General features: G+C 45.6%; 1 protein-coding gene across 1 annotated transcript in view; it reads left to right on the forward strand.

The window, feature by feature from the left end:
* Positions 1-24,381, forward strand: part of KEA3 (K+ efflux antiporter 3) — a 54,951-nt gene that overhangs the window by 22,390 nt on the left and 8,180 nt on the right. The window lies entirely within an intron of this gene.

Here is a 24,381-nt window from a genome sequence, read left to right on the forward strand (position 1 = left end):
TGCTCTTCCCCTTCTTTGATGTCTCGCACTTGTTCTTTGATCGTGTTGAGCTCTTCTATTACTGAAGGTTGTAATTCCCCTTCTTCAAGCGTGTCTCGTGAGCGTGCCTCGGCGAGCTCCTTCTTAAAGTATGCAATCTCTCCGTCTCGGGCGGTCATCCGATCTTCCATTGCCGCGATCTGTGGGGGAGCAGGAGAGAGAGCCCACTTGCTGTTCTATGCAATGAGAGTGAAGGAGAAGGGGAGAGTGGCGTAGAAGAGGCTTGCGCAGGAAAAACGTGAGAGAGAGAGAGAGCTCGTTGGAAATTGGGAAAAGCCACGCTATGTTTTATTTGGGCTTCACCTTTGAGTATATGAGTAAGTGACTAGGGGGCCATTCACACTTGGGCCCCCTCACTTATAAGTCCTTTTAACTTATAAGTTATAAGTACAAGGCACTTAGGCCTTTATTCCCTAACAACCTCCCACCTAAAGGCAATGTACCTTGGGAGATCAAAGAATCAGCTAACTATGATACAACAGCTGATCATGCACTTACTCATCCAACACCCATCATCTGACGGCAATATGCAAACCGCTCTGCTGGAAGACTCTTGGTCAAAAGATCTGCAGGATTGTCATCTGTGTGCACCTTGACAAGTGTAGTGCTCTTGTCATCAAGCACACTCCTGATAAAATGATACTTCACCTCTATGTGCTTTGTCTTGGCATGAAAAACAGGATTCCTTGCAAGCATAATAGCACTCTGACTATCACAGTGTAGCACAGGAACCGGTGACTTGATGCCAAGCTCTTCTACCAAACGCATGAGCCACAAAGCTTCTTTGCATGCCTCAGTGGCAGCCACATACTCAGCCTCAGTGGTAGACAAAGCAACACATTTTTGCAGTCTAGAAATCCAAGAAACTGCACCTCCTGTGAATGTAAACACATATCCAGAGGTAGACTTCCTGCAATCTGGATGTCCAGCAAAATCTGCATCTGTAAAGCCATGCACAGATGTCTCACTCTTCCCAAAACAAATGCATAAGTCTTTAGTGCCTTTCAAGTATCTCAAGATACACTTCACTGCTTCCCAATGCTTTTTGCCAGGATTGCTCATGTACCTGCTTACCACTCCCACCGCAAATGCAATGTCCGGACGTGTAGCAACCATAGCATACATCAAACTGCCAACGGCTGATGCATAAGGAACCTTGGCCATTTCAGCCCGCATATCATCTGTCTTTGGGCAGTCATGTGCAGTCAGTTTTACATATGGAGGCAGCGGAGTACCAAGTGCCTTTCCCCCATCCATATGAAAACGATGCAGCACCTTATTAACATAATCTCGTTGAGATAGATACAGACGCCTGTTAGGTCTATCTCGAGAGATACGCATGCCCAAAATATGATTAGCATTACCAAGATCCTTCATGTCAAAGCGATTCTTTAAGCTTTGCTGTAGTGCATCCAACTCCGTGACATTGTTACCCGCAATAAGCATGTCATCAACATACAAAATCAGCAATAGAAGAGATCCATCACTTGCCGTTTTGATATACAAACAGTGATCAGAATTACTTCTTTTGTATCCTTGAGACCTCATAAATGTATCAAACTTGTGATACCATGCACGGGGAGACTGTTTCAAACCATACAAGCTCTTCAAGAGTTTACATACTTTCTTCTCTTGCCCCTTTGACACAAAACCTTCTGGCTGCATCATATAGATAATCTCAAGCAAATTGCCATGCAAAAACGCTGTTTTGACATCCATTTGCTTTAACTCCATATCTTCAGAAGCAACCAGGCCTAAAACAAGACGTAATGTGGCAAGCTTTACAACAGGAGAAAAAATCTCATCAAAATCCACACCATGCTTTTGCTTGTACCCTTTAGCAACCAAACGTGCTTTGTACTTAGAAGAAGCATCAGATGTGACCTTGGTCTTGTAAACCCATTTACATGGCAGAGCCTTATGCCCTTTAGGCAAATCAACCAAGTCCCATGTATGGTTTTTCTCCAAAGACTGCATTTCCGAAACCATTGCTTTGAACCATTTCTTACTGTCTTCCCGTTGCATAGCCTCTTTATAGCAAGATGGCTCACCACAATCAGTAAGCATGACATAGTCCAAAGACGGTTCATATCTATCGGGGGGCCTTGTGACCCGAGTAGACCTACGCACCCAATGATCCATAACAGGTGGATTTTCAGCCTGTGAACCATCAAAAACAGCAGAATGTTCAGCCGGTTGCATCGCAACAACGGGCGGTCTAGGAGCATCAACCTGTTCCTCTACCTGTGGTGCATCAATGGCAACTTGTTGGGGCTGATTTTCAGCAGCTAATGGCTGATTTTCAGCACCATTTTCAGCATGTAAAGGCTGCTGAACATTGGGCCTTCTTGGCTGTCCATATGTAACATCTTCACGAAAAACAACCCGGCGCACTTCCTCGACCTTTGTGGGCTGTTTGTGCATGCAATCCTCATTGAAGATGACATCATTGCTGCGTATGATTTTCCGTAATGCGGGATCCCATAATCTATACCCCATTTCACCATCCTCACCATATCCTAGGAAAATGCATTTATGAGACTTTGGTTCTAGTTTGGTGCGCAGTTCACTCCGGATGTGAACATAGGCCTCACAACCAAACACTCTTAAATGTGCATATGAGGGTGGCTTGCCAGACCACACCTCCTCAGGCACCTTTCCACCCAAAGCCTTGCTAGCTGAGCGATTAATAAAGTGAATAGCTGTTTGTACAGCTTCTGCCCAAAAACCATGAGGTAATGCAGCATGTGACAGCATACTCCGAACTTTCTCTTGGATAGTCCGGTTCAACCTCTCTGCAACTCCATTCTGAGAGGGATTAAAAGGAGCCGTGAGCTCTCTTTTAATACCTTTAGTAGCACAAAAGTCAATAAATGCTTTTGATACATACTCCCCCCCATTGTCTGAGTGCAAAGACCTAAGCTTCTTGTCAGTTTGATTCTCAACAAACGCAAGAAACTTCTTGAAAGTATCCAAAACATCACTTTTAGCACGTATTGGATACACCCACACCTTACGTGTAGCATCATCGATAAACGAGACAAAATATTTCTTTCCCCCTAAGGACAACTGTGGCATTTCACATACATCGGAATGCACTAAGTCTAACCTGTCAGACTTCAAAGAGAGAGACCTTTTGTGCGGTGTTTGACTGTGCTTACCATAAATACAGTGCTCACAATGAGAAAAATCAGCATACCTCAAACACGGCAAATAACCACAACGAAACAGAGTTTCCATTCCTCTTTTACTCATGTGTCCCAACCGGCCATGCCACAAAGAAACACTTGGCTGCTCGGTTACGGCGACAACATGGTCACGCACACTAGATACATGCAAAGGATACAAAGTGTCCGATTTACAACCCTTGGCTACAATCCGGGCCCCTTTACAAATTTTCCACTTGCTATCACCAAAAGCGGTGTGATAGCCTGCATCATCTAGCTGCCCTGTACTAATCAAACTCTTCTTGAGTTGTGGCACATGACGCACTTTGTGCAAAACAAAAGTCATACCATCAGCAAAGGAAAACTGGACACTGCCAATACCTGCAATGTCACATGCATAGTTGTCTCCCAAATAAACAGTGCCCTGCACCTCACCTGAGTATTGTGTAAACCAATCCCTATGAGGTGTTACATGAAAGGAGGCACCTGAATCAAGAATCCAAGTATGCATGTCCACATCAGAACCCATAGCAAGGGTATGTGCCTCCACAGAAGAGGCATTGAGTACATCAGTGCTGCTGTCACTGTCACAACTACTAGCAACATTGATTTCCTCAATCAAAACAGTGCTCTTCTTGGCATTTCCCTTGTCCTTTGCATCAGTTTCAGCACCCTTGTTCTTCTCTTTCTTCCACTCATAGCATTCCCGTTTATAATGCCCTTTCTTTCCACAATGATGACACACAACATCTTTCCTACGAGATTTGCTGCGTGCCCTGTCCTTACTGTCAGATTTCTCCCTCTGTTGAGACCTGCTTCTCAAGTGCAATGCATTAGAAGACCCACCTGTGGTGTTCTTCCTGTTCATCTCTTCCATCAAGAGAGAACTCTCTACATCTGCATACTTAAGTGACGCACTTGAGTTACTAAGAGCTGTCCGGAATACATCCCAACTCTCGGGCAATGTGCATAGCAGAAAAGTAGCTTTGAACTCCTCATCAATCGTGAATTTCAGCTCTGTCAGTTGGCTGAAAATAGAATTGAATTCATTGAGGTGCACCGACATGTGCGTACCCTCCTTCATGCGGAGATCCATAAGCTTCTTAAGCCAATACACTTTACTGGCAGCACTCTGTTGTGCATACAACTCGTCTAAACGCTTCCACATGCCCCATGCTGTCTGCTCATTCTCTACATTGAAGAGTAAATTGTCAGACACCGAAAGCATGATCGTAGAGCGAGCAAACTCGTCCACTTCTTCCCATTCTTCAATCTCCATATCAACCGGTTTCACACCCTGTAACTTAATAGGTTTCGCTTGTTTCTTCTGCAACATCACATTATAACATTGCTTCTTCCATATAGCAAAGTTATGGGCACCTTCAAGCTTGCGAATGTGCAACAAATTGCCACTTTCACTGCTAGAAGCCATTCTGAGTGATTGCAAACACTGAAACCCTGTTTTGCCGACCTAAACACGCCCAAATGTGCGCAATCGGGCAAAAAACAGCTTGCTGTTACAGAAAAACAGCGAGCAAATTTCATGCGAAATCACCCCAAAACAGCGTACATTCACTGCCAAACCCTTACCAAAGGTTTCCACAAGGTGTATACATCATTTGCTTGCTGAAATTCCCTGTTTTAGGGCAAAAATCAGACCTGTAAACATCTGTTTTGCTGAATTTTCAGAACCTCGTTGGTGGAAACACCTGTAAGATTGACTTGTGAGACTTGCCCTAATGAAATTGCATCAAATTGACCCCGAAATTGGTCAATTTCAGCAAAAATAGGCTGCTGTTCGCCAGTTTTTGAAACCCTAATTTTGGGGAAAGTGTCACCGGAGGTCGATTCTACACGGTGAGAGGATCCCTTCGCGACAGAGTTGATCGAAAATGGTTGAATATCCTTCCCGCAGCGAGCAAAAACAGAATTCTGATCTGTGTTACGAAGATGGCTCTCTTGGAAACCCTAAAGCTCTGATACCATGTGTGGGGGAGCAGGAGAGAGAGCCCACTTGCTGTTCTATGCAATGAGAGTGAATGAGAAGGGGAGAGTGGCGTAGAAGAGGCTTGCGCAGGAAAAACGTGAGAGAGAGAGAGAGCTCGTTGGAAATTGGGAAAAGCCACGCTATGTTTTATTTGGGCTTCACCTTTGAGTATATGAGTAAGTGACTAGGGGGCCATTCACACTTGGGCCCCCTCACTTATAAGTCCTTTTAACTTATAAGTTATAAGTACAAGGCACTTAGGCCTTTATTCCCTAACACGATCTTGCTTTCTTGGGCCGAAACGCGATCCTCGAGCATTCTTATTGTCCCTAAAAGTTGGCGGTTGATATTGTTTATGGTTTCGACCATTTCTTCTTTGCATTATGAAACCGCGTCTTCTAAGGGGTTGGCCTTATCACTTTGCTTCCTCATGCTTGATTGGTGTCAAAAACGAAGAAAATCAGCCTACACGCACAGGTGCTTCCACATTATGCATACATGTTCCACATTAAGCATACATGGCGCATTTCTTGCAATTTCTGTAAAATACGACCAAGCAGCAAAAAACCTCCGTTTTTTGTGTAATTTCTGCAAATTCCTGTCAATTCTGCAAATTTTGAATTTCTTGTAAATTCTCAGAATTTTGCAATTGTCTGAAGGCTTGCGATTTTTAATTTTTGATTTTCTGCTGCTGCTGTACCTTTTGTCAAGTTTCAACACTTTCGAATTGGACAATATGCACACCTTGGAATGGGTGCCACTTACATGGAAGAAGAGGCTCAAGCTTGTATGCAACTGCCAGCCCACAGCCCTAAAATGTATGTGCAGGCTCTTCGAGACTCCACACGCGAGCGCAAGCAGCAAGAGGAGGAGGCAAGAAGGGGTGGGCACTCGAATCCCTCTTTATCGTGCGCGCGACTTATTGCCCAGCCGTACGACCCCACTGCATCCTGCGCGACCTTCTGCACCTGAGAACCCTGTGCAACCTACTGTAGAGGTCTTCTGCCTTGCGTGTGCAGCTGCGCCTCAGAGAGAGAGAGAGAGAGTGTTGCCACTGCCCTGCTGCACCTGAGCGCGAGCTTACCACAGCAGCAGGAGGGGGGTGCGAGGGGGTGGAGCTGCAGGGGAGAGCTTGAGGGGGGCTGGAGCTGCACAGAGAGAGAGAGAGAGAGAGAGAGAGAGAGAGAGAGAGAGAGAGAGAGAGAGAGAGATGAGATGAAATGTTATATTAACGTCTTAAAAAGGCCAAAGTGACCTATGAGACTAGAAAGTTACAAGGTGGTGGATCTGATACAAAGTCAGAGTAACAAAATAACAACAGTACAAAACAAAGATATATACTATGGGATCCTAGATTGGTCGATGTGAACTAAGCAAAAATGGGTGGCTTGCTGGGATAGTTGAATCACAAGAGATCTAGCATCGGTCGTTGGCGGATCTCATCAATCTCCTCCATGGTTAGTAGTTTGATCGGGCGTCGTGCATGCCTGGCCAGAGTGCTCCGAATCTTCTGACGTAGCCTCCGTCGATGCTGTGTAGTCCTCCGCAGTCGTGGGCGCCTGGATTTCCCCAGTTCAGTCGCTCGGTTGATCAGTGTGCCTCTGGTGTGAGACGAGGGGGAGCTCTGCTGTGGGAGTGGCTCTTGCGGCTGTCCCGTGTTTGCTCTGAAGAAGTCCGTGATCCGTCTTTGAGACTGGCTAGCCTCGCCACTCATCAGGCTGTCTCTGTGTCTGCGTAGCTCGAGCAAGAACAAACCCAAGCATCTCTGATCCTCGTATCCCATGACTCTTGAGAGTGGTCCAAACCCCTCTCTGAACAAGCAATGGAAGCGGCCTCGTATCTCGTAGTAGGCTGGGCAGCGGCATGTATAATGCAGCTCTGTCTCAGGCTCCATGTCACACAAGGGGCATGTCCTGGCCTCTGCTGGTATTCCGCTGTATCTCCCAGTCTCAATCCGCAGCTGGTGAGAAGATGTGCGTAACTGGCCAATAGCACATTGTATCCCATGAGACAAGTGGGTGTCCATGTATTTGGGTCTCGTCACAAAACCATCCTCCGTAAGCTGGAGAAGGTGGTCTCTGTAGAAAGCCATCTTTGTGCCCAATTTCTGTGCTGGCTGCATCCATGTCCTCCTGGTGTCTAGCTGGGTCAGGTCTTGGAGGATGAGCTTGGTGATCTCTGACTGTGTAAGAGTGAGAGATGCTGCATCCAATGAGTATTGGAATGGTGGCAGCCTGTCTATGCTGACCCCATGCGCCTGAAACCATGATGCCATCTCCCCATACCAGCATGTTGTATCTCCTTGCATGGCTAACTGTCGAGAGGACTCAAGTGCAATGCGAGCATCTCTGTCTCTAGGAAGTTCCCATGTGCGGTTTATGAAGGAGACTGATCTGGTGAGCGCCTCCACCACTAGTGGGGGGGCCACTAACTCTGCTCGGATAATGGCCCGTGGTACTGATGCCTTGGCTCTAATGAGCCACAAGATCATAGAGACAAGAGGTTTCTCCATGTTCCCCCATCCATCTGTGCGACCCGGCCTCCCGTGGTGATCCAATGAAGGTCCCTATATCTCGGCTCCATAGAGCAATGCTGAAGCCACCAAAGTGTCAAAGAGCCAGAGCTTTGTCCGGGGCTCTTAAACTGAACGTGCGAACACATCTTCTCCAATCTACCCAATGCTGCGTGGGCTCTAGTCAGTCTGGTCTCTGTTGCTCTTCTGAGTGAGAATGCAGGTCCGCTAAAAACCACTCCAAGGTAAGTGTAAGCATCTGTGTACTCCATAGTCTCCTGGCCGTATGTGAATATAGGTGCTGACCTCCTGATCCACTGGGGTGGTATTAAACACCATAACCTTGGTTTTACCAAGGTTGACAGACAAATTACTTTCGTGGGCAAACCTGTGCAGAGCATCCAATTGACGTTGCATTCCCTCTGGAGATTCGGAGATCAAGACTATATCATCAGCATATAACAAAAGTGGAATCCATGTCCCTGCCAATTGTGCACCTCTATCACCATCGCTCTCAATGTAGTCAGAAACCTCATCCACATACATACCGAAAAGAGTAGGAGAGAGCGGACAGCCCTGCTTCACCCCAATAGTGGAGTGAACCGGTGTAGAAAGTCCCTCAGAGGTGCGTACATGCCCTACTACTGATCTGTACAATGCCATGATCCCCCAAATGAGCTCTATGGGTACTTCCATTTCCTGTAATCTGCGCATCAATCTAGCTCTGGGTACTGTGTCAAAAGCTTTGCGGAAGTCCACAAAGCTACAATAGATCCGTCTCCCATGAGATCTACCCTCCTCGATGATGGCACTGAGTGTCAAGATATGGTCAAGAGTAGAGAAGCCTCTCCCGAACCCTGCCTGCCCAGCTGCACTCATTCCTTCCCTCTCTGCCCATCTACTCAGCTGTTGCTCAAGAATGGATGCCTACAACCGTGCCAGTGTGTGTCCAATCATGATAGTGCGATAATTCCCAGGCTCCATGGGGTCTCCTGACTTGAAGATAGGTACAATCGTAGATAGGCTCCAAGTGTCCGGTAGGCCCTCACACATGGCACGGTTAAACATAACTGCTAGAAGCTCTGCTAGTAGGTCTTTGGCATGCATGAAATGCTCAGCGACTAAGCCATCATGATCATATGTGTTGAAGATGATGAAACAGGAAACAGAAGGAAGACAACAACTCAGAGTAGGAAGAAGATGGAGAAGGAGAAGACATAGAGCTTGCGTACGAGATCTCTGTAGTCTATCTCTCTGTATTAGAATAATAGTGTATATGCAAACTCATAGCTACAAAGCTTATATGAAACCCTAAGAGATAAGGTGTCCTTTCACACCAAATGTCCAGGGGGAAAAACCCAGTGGGAGAAAAGTGCCCCTGGTGAAGCGCGTATACACACTAACACTACTACATGTCTACAAATCCCCCTTGTAGTGAGTGTGAATCCGTACAAGGTAGCAGATCATCATGTGTATGAGAGTAAGCCCAAAGCTTTTCGGAAAGCTTCAAACTTTTCTCGTGATAACGCCTTCGTAAATAGATCTGCAATGTTATCCTGTGTAGGACAGTAAGTTACTATGATCTCCCTTGCATGTAGCCTTTCCCTGACATAGTGGTAGTGAACCTCTATGTGCTTTGTTCTTGCATGAAATATTGGATTCCTTGCAACTGCCATAGCACTCTGACTGTCAGTGAAAATGGTAGTGGGTGCATGTTGACACTCACAAAGATCTGCCAATAACCTGCGTATCTATACACAATCAACTGTTGCCATGAAAGCTGCCCTATACTCAGCTTCACAAGTTGATGTAGCCACTGTGGGTTGCTTCTTGCTTAGCCAAGATATACATGCATTTCCCAAGAAAAAACAATTGCCACTTGTGGAATGTCGTGTGTCAAAATCACCAGCCCAATCTGAATCGCTGTAACCAAGAAGCTGCATAGAACTGTGCTTTCCATACATATCCCCCCTTGGAAAGAACATGGCAAGATTAGGGGTACCTAAAAGGTAACGAAGTATGCGCTTCACAGCCTGCCAATGATGCATACCTGGGATGTGCATAAATCTGCTTGCTTGTGAAACCCCAAATTGAATGTCTGGACGAGTGTTGCCTGCCAAATATATCAAGCAACCAACGGCTGCTGCATAAGTATGTACATCAAAAGGTTCTCCAGCATCGTGCATGCTCAACTTTGATCCAGTTTCTACGGGTGTAGAGATTGGTTTACAATTTTGCATACCAAACTTGTCCAAAATTTTATGCAAATATTTTGCCTGCAGCATGTATATGCCATCCTCTGATTGCACAAACTGAATACCCAAGTAATAATGTAGCAAACCAAGATCAGACATCTCAAAGGTTTTTCTCAAGGCATCTTTAAACGCTTCAATTTCATCTGCAGTATTACCTGTAAGAAGCATATCATATAAAGTGTTAGCATAATGAGAACTCCATCTCTCTTTTTGACATACAAAGTACTTTCTGTTGGACTATTTTGAAATCCCTGGCCAATCAAATAAGTATGTATCTTCTCATACCATGCTCTTGGAGCCTGTTTGAGACCATACAAAGCTTTACGCAATCTACATACCTTTTGCTCTTGACCTTTTACAACAAAACCACTTGGTTGACTTACATAAACTTCTTCCTGCAAATCACCGTTCAAAAAAGCAGTTTTGATATCCAACTAATACACTTTCCAACCATGATGAGCAGCAATTGCAACTAGTGATCTAACTGTGGACGCACGAGAAGTAGGAGCAAAGGTTTCATCATAATCTATGCCTTTCTGTTGCGCATAGCCTTTTGCCACAAGCCTTGCTTTGTACCTGTCAACAGTACCATCTTGTTTCCTTTTTACCTTAAAAACCCACTTTGTACCAATAGACTTTTTACCTGTAGGCAAGTCCACTAGATCCCATGTATGATTCTTATGAATAGAATCAATTTCTTGCTGCATAGCATCTTTCCACGGAACACACTCTAAAGCTTGTTCAAATGAATCAGGCTCATCTGCATCACAAAGAGTGCTAAAGCGAGCCAAATCTACTTGCTCTATACCAAAAGCAGTACCAGCACGTGTTTTTCGTGGCAACGGTGCATCCAACTTGCTATCCTGCAAAGTTTTCTGAACCCATTTAGGCAAGGTTCTTTCTTCCCTGAGAACTTCTTGCTCTTCACGCACAATTTCCTCTACATCATGAGGTGTCACATGCTGATCAAAAGATTGATCAAGATTATCAACCTGTTGTGATTCTTGATTCTCCACCAGAGAAGGAAGCAAACCTTCAAATACATCATGTGTCTGCATATGCGGTACATCAAAAGCAACCATAGGTTGAGCAGTAGTTTCTGCAAAAATTACATCACGACTTTCAAAAATCTTGTTTGTAGCAGGAGTGTAAAGTCTATAACCTTTACTTCCACTGCTGTACCCCACAAATATACATTTGATTGCCTTATCATCAAGCTTCCCACGTAACTGCTGAGGGATGTGAGCATAAGCAAGACAACCAAAAACACGAAGATAACTGACTGAAGGTTTTCTGTCATACCATGCTTCATATGGAGTAATGGTCTTCAAAGCACGAGTAGGACACCTGTTCAAAACATGTGCTGCACAAGCAATTGCCTCCATCCATAGCTTATGAGGCAAACTCTTAGCCTTGAGCATACATCTAGCCGTCTCTATTAAAGACCTGTTCTTCCTTTCTGCAACACCATTCTGTTGTGGTGTGTATGGCATAGTGCATTGGTGTTTAATGCCTTTCTTTCCCAAAAAATCCTTAAATGCACCTGACATGTATTCACCTCCTCGATCGGTACGAAGAGTCTGTACTTTGCAACCTGTTTCATTTTCAACCATGGCGACATAATGTTGAAAAATTGCAAACACATTTGACTTTGCTTTGAGTGGATACACCCAACAAAACCTGGAAAAGTCATCAATGAAGGTCACAAAATAAAGGTTGTTTCCTATAGATGGCGTCCTCATAGGACCACATACATCACTGTGTACAAGCTGTAACTTTCGTGTCCCTCTAACTGAACCATCTTGCGAAAATGCAAATCTGTGCATCTTCCAAGAACGCAACCTTCACATACATGTCTTGGTGGCATCTCCAATAAAGACAAATCATGCACCATATTATGACGTTGTAAAGTCATCAAACTGCCATAACTAACATGCCCAAATCTAGCATGCCACAACTCAGCATCCTGCATGGCCTGAGTCTTTGTTTTTGCAATACATACCTAAATCTGCGTTTCATAACGATCTAGCACAAATAGTCCATTTTCCAGCGTACCTGTAGTGATAAGAGAATAACCATTCTCTCGATCTCGTACAACACATCTGTCATCCTCAAAAATGACCCGAAGACCATTTTTTGCAAGAGAGGATACAGACAACAAATTCTTCTTGATCCCTGGAACATATAAGACATCTGGCAAGCATAAATCTGAACCATCTGAAATGGTGATCAAAATCTTACCAACGCCTTTGATTGGATAAGAAGCATTATTTGCACATGTCACCTTCTTTCCTGCTGGAGCTGCATCCAATGAACAAAACAAATCCTTCCTTGAAGTAATATGCCTGGATGCACCACTATCAAAGTACCAAATCATTTGTGTCTCGTCAACACTGTAAGCAAAAAAATCTGAATATACTAAGAAAGCATAAGAATCCTGCACAAAGTTTGCAGACTCTTCTTTAGCTGTAGAAGAATCACCAGAAGCTGAAACAACCAAACTTGACTCTTTCTTCTTTTCTTTAGCAATTCGCTTTTTACACTCACTAATGTAGTGACCAGGTTTCTTGCAGTAGTGACATTTACCTTTTTTCTTGGACTTGTCGGAATCACCTTTAGACTTCTCTGGAGACTGTCCTGCACACTAGACTTGGAGTGATGAGCACTCTCTTTACCCTTGTTTTTGTTATGTACAACAAGAGCATGATCCAGACCATCCACTTGTAAAGACTTGTTCTTACGTGATTGATCCTCCTGCAATAGCAAAGCCACTAACTCTTCAAAATGAAGAGGCTCAGGATTAGCTCGCAAAGATAGAGTCAAAGAAGTCTGAAAAGTCAAATAAGATGGTGGTAGTGAATTGAGTGTTTTGGAAACCAAGTCCTTCTTTGGAATCACTTCATCAATGCTAAGCAATTGCTCTTTAAGATCCCTGATTTTTGTAAGATGCTCGACGATATTGTCACCTTCGTCCATCTGTATTTTGTCAAGTTGTTTCTTCAAAAACTCTATTTTGGCAGCATTTCTTCCTCCAAACATAGCTTGCAGAGTGTTCCAAGCATCATCAGAAGTTCTGCAAGATCTTATATGTGGTGTGATTGTCCTCTTTATGGTTAAGGCAATCACGGCCATAGCTTGTGCATCTTTAGTATTCCATCTCTTTTGCTCTGGAGTGACTTGTGAGGGTCGTGCACCAACAGCTGCACCACGACCAGGCGTGGCAGGTGCAATGCTAACTGGACGAACTTCATCTCCAGATACATAATCCCACAATCCTTTACCAACCAAAACATTTTTGGCCATAAAAGACCAAAGAGAATAGTTGGTACCATCCAATTTGTCTTCGGATATAAACGCACCAAAAATCTCTTTCTCCGTAGATTGAGCCATACTGTGGATGCACACAAGAGAGCAAAAGAACCTCCAAGAGATTCACAAATCTCCTCTCCAATGCAAGCAAAACTCTACACAAAATCTCAGCACAAAGCTAAGACAAGCTGCTTTCCAAAAGAACTGTTTACCTGAAGAAAATCTGTCAAAAAGCACACCCTCTTGATCTAAACGCCTCCGAAAGGTAACTTTTGCTACGCTGCTCAGAACAAAATTCTGAGGGCTTGAACGGCTTCGAAAGGGGGGGTAAAACCCCAGGTCGCCCGGTCAGAATACTCCCGGAACGTCGAGAATGCTCCCACGAGCAAATTTTCCGAAAACTGCCTGAAAACTGCGATTGCGCGCGCGGATGCGAAAACGCAAGTAGAGGCTCTAGAAATCACCTTGCTCTGATACCAATTGTTGAAGATGATGAAACAGGAAACAGAAGGAAGACAACAACTCAGAGTAGGAAGAAGATGGAGAAGGAGAAGACACAGAGCTTGCGTACGAGATCTCTGTAGTCTATCTCTCTGTATTAGAATAATAGTGTATATGCAAACTCAGAGCTACAAAGCTTATATGAAGCCCTAAGAGATAAGGTGTCCTTTCACACCAGATGTCCAGGGGGAAAAACCCAGTGGGAGAAAAGTGCCCCTGGTGAAGCGCGTATACACACTAACACTACTACATGTCTACAATATGCTCTCCAAGTCCTCATCCTGTCAATAGCTTTCTTCACCATCTCAGCGGTGAAAAAAGCACATGTGTGTGGGCATTGATCGGGGGGGGGGGGGGTTGGGAAGGGGCGGCTGTTCAGGTACTGTGTACAAAGATGATGCGTACTGACCCCATGTCTCTGTGGAGGAAATAGCAGGGGGGGGGGGGGATTGCTCATGAAAGAGCCGCCACGCCTCATGCGAGTCCTGACTCAAGAATAGCTGGTATAGATCCTACTCGAGTCGGGCCAAAAAAGCCCTCTTCTTTCGCCACACCAGGCGTCGGAAGTCAATCTGTGACTGTCTGTGAGTGACGTCCCCCAAAAGCACCTCCCTCTGAAGTCTGGCTCTAGTCTGGCGGCACTCCTCATCGTACCAGATGTTCTGAGGCATGCTCCCTGATCGGCGTCTCTGCTCAGGCTGGGTGTGTGGGTATGCCTCTGCTGTTGCATCATGTAATGTCTGTGTCAGTATAGTAGTTAGCTCCTCCAGAGGTTGCCCCGGGTCCTCAGTGCATAGGCGTCTTTAGATCCCGTCTATGTATACAGAATCCGTCTCCCGTGTGAAGGTGTAGCGAGTAGGGGCTGCTACCCGTGGCCTGTGTGCTACACTGAACATGAAGGAGATGGTCATTGTAGAGAAACACACACAGCTTGGAGAAGACGAAGGAAGCTCAAGGCACACAATAGAGAGTGTATAACTTAGTGTGCAATGGAAAGATTGATAGCCCTAGAGTGATGGGCGTATATACAATGCACGGGGGAAAAAACCTCCTAAAGAGGGAAAAAATGCCCCGGCGGTCCTAGTGTGTTCACACACATCACTACCACATGTATATGGTAACAAATCCCCCCTAGAGTGATGCGGTGAACGAGAGCTGGCACATGAGTAAAGGGAAGTGCCATGCCCCAAGGACAGGATCAGTCCACAAAGGGGAGTAAGCCCAAAGCTTTGCGGAAAGCTTCAAGCTTCTCACGAGACAATGCCTTTTTGAAAAGATCTGCAAGGTTGTCCTGTGTTGGAACATAAGCCAAGCTGATCTCTCCTGCTGAGAGCCTCTCCCTGACATAGTGGTAATGCACCTCAATGTGCTTTGTGCGAGCATGAAAAACTGGGTTCCTCGCAACTGCCAATGCGCTCTGACTGTCAGTGTAGATAGTGTTGGTAGTGTCCTGTCCAACACCCAAATCAGCCATAAGGCGTCTGAGCCATACACACTCAACCGTAGCTGTGAAGACTGCCCTGTACTCAGCCTCACAACTCGAAGTGGCCACAGTAGGTTGCTTCTTGCTCAACCATGATATACATGAACTGCCAAGCATGAAACAAAAACCACTTGTGGACACTCGCGTGTCAAAACAACCAGCCCAATCTGAGTCCGAAAAAGCATGTAAGTCTGGCGGCAATGATCCCCCCTTGGGATAAAACAAGCCAAGATGTAAAGTGCCACGAAGGTAGCGGAAAATCCTCTTGACAGCCTGCCAATGCTTAGACCCTGGGCTATGCATAAATCTGCTGACCTGTGAGACTGCAAACTGAATATCCGGCTTCGTGTTGCATACATACATGAGGCAGCCAACAACAGTTTGGTAAAGAGTGACATCAGCAAGATCACCAGCATCATGTAGACTCAACTTCAAACCTGTTTCCATGGGAGTGGCAATAGGTTTGCAATCCTCAAGTCCAAACTTACATAGCAATGTCTCTATGTAACTTTTCTGACACAAGGCAATACCACCATCACACTGCTTAAACATCATTTGGTCCAGTGATCAACAAATCATCAACATAAAGAACCACAATGAGAAGTACATCACCCTCACACTTTACATACAATGTGCTTTCTGTTGGACTGTTACGAAAGCCTTGTTTGACCAAATGAGTGTCAGCTGTCTCATACCAAGCACGAGGAGATTGCTTCAACCCATACAAAGCCTTGTTACATTTGCACACTTTGTCCTCTTGTCCTTTTATGACAAAACCACGAGGCTGCGTTACATAAACTTCCTCAAATATGTCACCATTCAAGAAAGCAGTAACAATGTCTGATTGATGTACATCCCAACCAAAATGAGCTGCCAATGCACATGGAAAACGCACAGTAGTCATACGACAAGTGGGAGCAAAAGTCTCTTCATAGTCTATGCCTTTTTGCTGTGCATAACCTTTTGCAACAAGTCGAGCCTTATGGCAATCGATCTCACCATCCGGCTTGCGTTTCAACTTGTAAACCCACTTCGTACCAATGGCCTTTTTGCCAGGAGGCAAATCACATAAATTCCATGTGTCATTTTCTATAAGTGCATCATATTCTGATTGCATGGCAGCCATCCAATTTTCTGAATTCTGTGCTTCATCAAAAGACAGAGGCTCCTCAACATCATGTAAACTAGACACAGCCAAAGCATAACAATCTGATGCATAAGATGCATGGCAAGAGCCTGAACGAGTACGACTAGACAAAGGTGCATCCAATTTACTATCACGCAAAGTGTGCACCAACCATTTTGGCATACCTCTAGCCTGCTCATTTTCAGCCCTTTCCTCATCAAGTACATCATGTACATCTACATCAGTAATAGGCTAATCTAAAACATTTTCAGAAATCCCCATAGGCTGTACATTTGCCTCATTGAAACTTACATTCGTATTTCCACCACTGAAAAGAGGCAACAAAGTGTCATAAATGTCCTGTGAGCTTACATTACTGTCTCTAGTATATGACAGCAAGGGCTGAACAGAATCTTCTACAAACACTACATCCCGAGAAACGAGAATACGTTTTGTGTGCGGATGATACAACCTGTAACCTTTGCTTTCAGCACTATAACCAACAAAAATACATTTGACACCCTTATCATCCAATTTTCTGCGCTGCACTTGTGGCACCAAAGCATATGCCAAACAACCAAAAACACGCATGTGCTCAATAGAAGGCTTTTTATCATGCTATGCTTCATATGGAGTAATAGACTGCAAAGCTTTCGTAGGACACCTGTTCAGCACATAAGTGGCACACATGATGGCCTCAAGCCAAAAAGAATGAGGCAAAGCTTGACTTTTGACCATACATCGTGCCATTTCCGTCAATGACCTGTTTTTCCTCTCAGCAACACCATTTTGCTGAGGTGTATAAGGCACTGTACATTGGTGTTTTATCCCACGACCAGCCAGAAATGCATTAAATTCATGAGACATATACTCCCCCCCTCGATCGGAACGTAGGGTGCCCATAGTACATTTCGAGACATTTTCATCCATAGCCAGAAATTGTTTGAAGCACATAAAAACTTCGGACTTCGCTTTAAGTGGAAATACCCATGCATGCTTGGAGTAATCATCAATGAAAGTCACGAAGTACAGGTAATTGCCCAAGGACGGAGTTTGCATGGGCCCACAAACATCACTATGCATAAGCTGCAACCTGCATGTGGCCTGAACTGAACCATCCTTTGGAAATTTAGAATGCTGCATCTTACCCAAAATACAGCCTTCACAAACATGTTTGAGAGGTGCTTCAAGAGGCGGCAAAGAAGCAACCATATCAGATTTCTGCAAACGTAGCAAACTGGCAAAATTCAGATGACCAAAACGTGCATGCCAAAGTTTTGCATCTGAAATAGCCCTTGAATCTGCAACATCATTTGCAAAATTTTGTCCATACTTGTCATACAAAGTGAGCTTATACAGCCCATGGCACAAAAGCCCAGATGCAACAATTTCATCACCAAAACTGAGATCATGAACTATATATCTGTCATCCACAAATTTGACTACAAGTCCAAGTCTAGCAAGTGCGGATACAGACAAGAGATTCTTCTTGATCCTAAGTACATAAAGTGCATCAACAAGTGTGAAGGAACTGCCATTAGCAGCAGTGAGCACAATCTTTCCAACTCCCTGAACTGGATAAGAGGCGTTGTTGGCGCAAGTGACTAAATTCCCATGAGGGACAGACTCGAGAGAGGTAAACAATTCACGATGTGAGGTAATGTGCTTTGTAGCACCACTGTCGAAATACCACACATGTGAATCTGCAGCAACTGACAAGCATGCATCATGGACAGCAGGATTGTAAGTGCACTCTGCGCTAAAAGCCCATTCTGCATCAACATCAGCAACAGAGTCTCCTTTCACAGAAGACTCAACAATGGCTGCATTTGTAGTGGAACCAGCATTTGCAGTGGAACCACCCTCTTTGTTCTTAGCCTCTTTGGCCTTCAACTTAGGACACGACTTATCAAGTGATCATTGGCTTTACAATAATGGCAACGCATCTTCTTTTTGCCCTTATCACCAGAATTGCCAGACGAAGTACTGCCAGCAGAAGCATTAGGAACATAATTTTTGCCACTCGCAGCAGAACCATAAGAAGTGGCTGCATTACTGTTACCACCCTTTCTTTGAGAAGCAATAAAAGCCCGTTCAATTGCACGCTACCTAGTCCTGTTTTTTCTAGAAAGCGACTCTTGCAACAGCAATGTGCATAATGCATCAAACTTGACAACTTCAGGATTTCCTTGGGTCATCAGTCTCCAAGTACTAGCAAAAGTCTGGTAGGAATCTGGTAAGGCATCAAGAACAGTCTGCACAAGGGAACTGTCTGAAATGACTTCACCTGCAAAAATAAGCTGCTCATTGATATCCTTGACACTAGCAAGGAAAGTGTCCATATCATCTTCCTCATGCATAATCTTCGACTCTAGCTCTTTACGCAGCAAAGCAATTTTAGCCTCATTGCGGCTTGCATAAAGACCTGCTAAAATATCCCAAGCCTGTTTTGCAGATTTTGCAGAACGGATGTGAGGAACAATGGTGCGCTTCACAGACAACGCAATCAATGCATGAGCCTACGCATCCTTAACATCCCAACGAGCTTGTTCTGCCGTAGGCCAAACAACTCTAACAGCTGCAATCCTTGCAGCAAGACCTGCAACATCCTCAACATCGCCTACATCCTCAGAACCAGGACATACATCAATGCCCTGCACAATGTTCCAGACACCCTTTGACACAAGAACATGTTGCATCATATAAGCCCACATAGGGTAGTTGTCCCCATCCAACCTGTCCTCAGCAGCAAACATCTTGAACACATCTGTGTTGTTGTTGTCAGTCATGGTAAATGCTGCACCTGATGTGAAAACTGCCCGAAAATAGGAGAAACGGAGCGGGAACAACCTGTGCTATATAGCACAAACCATAGAAGACTATAAGGCACCTGTTATGCAGAAAACGGCACTGACAGAAATTCTGCACAAAATGATGAAATAGCCTGTGGAGTACTACCTGTAGTGGAAACGGTGGCTGAAATGAGCCCAAATCAAAATTCTGAGCAGACCGAGCTCACTGAGCTCTCCCAAAATATTTGTTGACCTGCGAACGCTCGCCAAAGCTCACTGAAATCGGAGAAAGTGAGCAGGCGTGTGCTGGAGCAGCTGGCGACTAAGCCCGGGAGGACGTGACCTGCTCTGATACCAATTGTTGGAATTATGGTTGCAGAGAAATACACACAGCTTGGAGAAGACGAAGGAAGATCAAGGCACACAATAGAGAGTGTGTTACTTAGTGTGCAATGGAAAGATTGATAGCCCTAGAGTGATGGGTGTATATACAATGCACGGGGGAAAAACCTCCTAAAGAGGGAAAAAATGCCCCGGCGGTCCTAGTGTGTTCACACACATCACTACCACATGTATATGGTAACAATCGACACCAGAGCATGATCCACTGCCACCCCGACCGGTCTGGGCCCAACTGTGAGATCTTGGATACTAGAGATGAGATTCGGCTGTGCATGACATAGTCCACTGTGCTGGCTCCATGTCTGTGTGGGAAGCATGTGAAACCTCCCGCAAGCAGGAAATCTCAGTAGGCCATTCAAGATGGCCAATCCATGTGCGGTGCCCATGTCTATCAAGTGTCGCCCGTACTCAGTATATTCCACATCGTGTGATAGTCTGGACAGGCCCATCTCTACGACATCTAGCTCTCTTAGCATCTCCTCTGAAGTATCATAAAACACTGTTTGGTGATGGGCAGTCCTAGCATTGAGGTCCCCTAGAATGATAATGTCACCATCTCAAGAGAACTCCCATATGTCATCATCCAAAATAGAGAAAGGGGACGGTCCTCTGGGTGATGCATAAACTGATGTACTTGGGGGAAAGTAGCAAATAGCAAGGTAGAGATACCTGCCTGTCTCTGCTTTCAATCTCACCCACATGTACCTAGCCTGCTCATCCCTGCGGGCTATATGTATCAATGGCTGCAGATCCTCTCTAAATAACATTGCCACACCCCCCGAGCCCCGTCCTGTGCTCTGAGCGTGTCTCCTGTCTGTAAGCTGTCTCCCACCTGTATCCACTGATGTGAGGCATGGATTGCCCAGGGGCCTGGTGTGTCTCAGAGTAAAAGATGATGTCTCTTCCAGTAAAGCTATCCTCAAAGGCACCCACATCAAGACTCATAGATCCATTACAGTTCCAGGCAGCCACTTTGAGTGTGGTCCCATAAGTCTTGCACCGTCATGTGGAGCGTCGCTCTAGTATTACCACTCTTCCATCTCGGTAAAAGGCAATCTTGCCTTTTCCCCTTGCCGCTGTAATCTCCGGCATTACTTCCTACATATGAGCGATCTGCGAGAGGGTGAGATCATCCCCGAGAAAGATGCCCGTCTCTTTAAGAGTTGGTCTTTTCTTCAAGAAGGACTTCTTCGCTTCCATGGAGGGAAAATGGAGGATGAGTGCTCTTTCTTTTGAGGTTTCCCCACTGCTTCCATTTTTCTTTATGTTGCCCACTCTCCATGCTCTTGTGTGCGTCGGCTCATGAACCCCCATCAAGGCTATGAGTTCTTTTACCTCTTCGTCCACATTGCCTTTGTCTTTAAGACCGTAAATTCTCACATGTAAAGCGCGCACCCGTCTTCTTTGCTCCTCCTCTAGTGTCTGATTAATGATAGTGGGTGTGGACGTGGGTGTTATCTCCTTGCCTTTTCCTTTCTTGGCCACCTTGATCCATTTCTCGGCTTCATCCGCCTTCTGTTGAGTTTTGGTAAGAACATCCACCCAAGAAGTCGTCATTTCTTTGTGTTTCTCTTCTCCCTCTTTGATGGCCCGTACTTGCTCCTTGATCGTGTTGATTTCTTTGATTACTGAGGGTTGCAGTTCGCCCTCTTCCAGTGTGTTTCTTGATCGTGCTTCGGCAAGATCTTTCTTGAGTGACGCAATCTCTTCATCCTGAGTCGTCACTCGGTCTTCCAGCGTATTTATCTTGCTCTCTTGGATCAGCACGCGTCCTTCGAGCATGTTTATTGTGCCGAAGAGATTGCGGTTCATCTTGGTAATGGTCTCCGTCATTTCCTCTTTGCACTTTTGAATGGCATCCTCTAGGGGGTCGGCTTTATCGTCTAGCTTCCTCATGCTTGATCGCCATCCGAAAAAGAGCCACTAAGCGCACGTGTGCATCCACATTAGAAGCGGGTGTGGTAGCTGGGCGAGTGGGGAAACGCGAGGAGGTATGGCAAGGGAGGGGTAGCGATAGAGTACGGAAGAGAGAGAGAGAGAGAGAGAGAGAGAGAGAGAGAGAGAGAGAGAGAGAGAGAGATGAAAAATTAAAAATGAAAAAATGCGATAGAGTACGGGCGAGCGAAAGAGAGAAAGAGAGAGAGAGAGAGAGAGAGAGAGAGAGAGAGAGAGAGAGAGAGAGAGAGAGAGAGGGGGGGGGGGGGGGGGTAGGGGGGGGGAGAGAGAAATGAAATGATATATTAACGTCTACAAAAGGCCAAAATGACCTATGAGACCAACTGATTACAGTGATGAGTCTAGTACCAAGTCTGGGTACAAACAAAGAACTGATAGGAGTGCTACCGACTCCTATGGGTGGCTGGTAGGCTGAGCAATGGTATCATGCCATAAAGGTACAAAGTGGGGATAAGTGTCACCATGATACAATATAGAAGTAGCATGAAGCCTATCCTGATCGACACTCTGGGTGTCGTGCTAGAGAGAGAGAGAGAGAGAGAGAGAGAGAGAGAGAGAGAGAGAGAGAGAGAGAGAGGCACGATAGAGTTAAAAGTTAAAAGTTAAAAACGTTAAAAATGATAGAAACGATAGAGTTAAAAAAATATAGAGTTAACAAGTTAGTAGGTTAAAAAATTAAAAGGAGTGATAGCGATAGAGAGAGGCAGCGCCATAGAGAGAGGGAAAGGAGCGATAGCGATAGAGAGAGGCAGCGCGATAGAGAGAGGGAGCGGGGGGGGTAAGCGCGCGGGGTAGGGGAGAGAGATAGAGAGAGAGAGAGGGGGAGCGGGAGCGCAGGGGCAGGGGGTGCGGGTGCGCAGGGGCAGCGGGTGTGAGGCGGGAGAGGGAGAGATTCACCTGTGGGTGCGGGGCGAGTGGCAGCGGGAGCGCAGGGGCAGCAGCGGGGGGCAAGAGGAGGCGGGAGCGCAGGGGGCAACAACGGGGGGGCGAGAGGAAGCGGGAGCGCAGGGGGCAGCAGCGGGGTGGGGAACAGCGCGAGCGCAGGGGCGGGAGAGAGAGAGAGAGAGAGAGAGAGAGAGAGAGATGAAATGAAATGAAATGTTATATTAACGTCTTCAAAAGGCCACAGTGACCTATGAGACCAGAAAGTTACAATGTGGTGGATCTGATACAAAGTCAGAGTAACAAGATGACAAAAATGAAATGACAGAATGACAAAATAAAGTACTATGGAGTCCTAAACTGCTAGGTGTGAACTAAGCAGCTAGCTGGGATAGCTAGATCACAAGAGATCCAGCATCGGTCGCTGGCGGATCTCATCAATCTCCTCCATGGTCAGTAGTCTGACCGGGCGTCGTGCGTGTCGGGCCAAAGTGATCCGAATCCTCTGATGCAGCCTCCGTCGATGCTGTGTAGTCCTTCGCAATCGTGGGTGTGGATCTCCCTAGCTCAGTCGCTCGGTCGATCAGTGTGCCTCTGGTGTGAGGCGACGAGCTCTGCTGTGGTAGTAACTCCTCCGGGTGTCCAGTGGCAGCTCTAAAGAAGTCTGTGATCTGTCTCTGAGACTGGCTAGCCTCTCCTCTCATTAGGCTCTCTCTGTGTCTGCGTAGCTCGAGCAAAAACAAACCCAAGCATCTCTGATCCTTGTACCGCATGACTCTGGAGAATGGTCCAAAGCCCTCTCTGAACAAGCAATGGAAGCGGCCTCGTATCTCGTAGTAGACGAGGCAATGGCATGTGTAGAGATGGTGGAGGGGGCGATCAGCCCCCCATGACTACCATTGAGCAGAAGACCCTCAGTATAATCAGTATGATGGAAATGGGTACCCCCCTGGCCCCATAAATAGGCGCCCAAGGGGAGGTAGGGCAAAGCCTAGAAAAAATCCTCCACGACCCAACAAGAAAATGATATTTATGAGGGCGCCCGGACAAAGATGGGCGGCTAGACCAAGTACAACCTAGACTATGGGTGGCCAGCCCGGAGACATACTAGCCGTACAAGTATGCCCTAGACGTGTGAAGCAACAGAGTGGTGTAAGTCTAACAATAAAGCCTAGTGGAGAAGAAGCAATAGAAGAAATTCCTACTTATGTAGTCCTGCCAAGTGGCCCAAATCATTAATGGGTTAGGATTAATAATCCTAACCCCCAACAACTTACAGGAGCCGGCCGAGAGGCCAAAACTATAAATAAAGCATATGCTTTTAGACTGAAGTGTTTTTCATGTAAAACTTTTGAGTCTGGGCCAAGGGCCTAGCATCATTCTACCGCGAGGAGAAGCAGAGGAGAGCCCTAGAGCCTTGTACCTTTGTGACATAATAATAAAGAAATACTGAAAGGGGCGCCAGTCTCTGGGGCCATTGCGGTCTAGAGGTGGAACTCCGCCATTCCGTGTCTCATGTGGATTCTCTCTCTTTTTCTCTTTTACAGTTGTTTTGAACTATTAAAGTGTTTCCAAGTGTATAGATTGCAATTATCTCTGTGTCTCCGTCCAACCAAGAATGGTGCCTTCATTGAATAACAAAAAGATTTGCATCTGTCCTGATATGTGCAGACAAGATTAGCCTTGTTGTCTCTTCTGGAAATCTGCAAAAAAACTTTCTTTTTCTCTTTCTGTTCTCCCAAAAACCCTCAGAAACATACTCCAAAAATGCCGTCATCATTTTTCCCATCAGAAAGTGCTCTGATGTCCTTGGGGTAGCAGCTCCTTTGATACTCAAAAAGACAAAAAATGGTAAAGCATCATCTTGTTCAAAAAGAATTCAGATTAGAAGCTAGCTTAGAGTTCATCTTACCTATTTTTTTCTCCTCTCTGCATGTTGTAGGGAAGTAAAACATTTGCTTAGTTGTGCC

This window comes from Adiantum capillus-veneris, chromosome 19, assembly GCF_014529385.1.
Source record: "Adiantum capillus-veneris isolate H3 chromosome 19, ASM1452938v2, whole genome shotgun sequence".
Lineage (NCBI taxonomy): Eukaryota > Viridiplantae > Streptophyta > Polypodiopsida > Polypodiales > Pteridaceae > Adiantum > Adiantum capillus-veneris.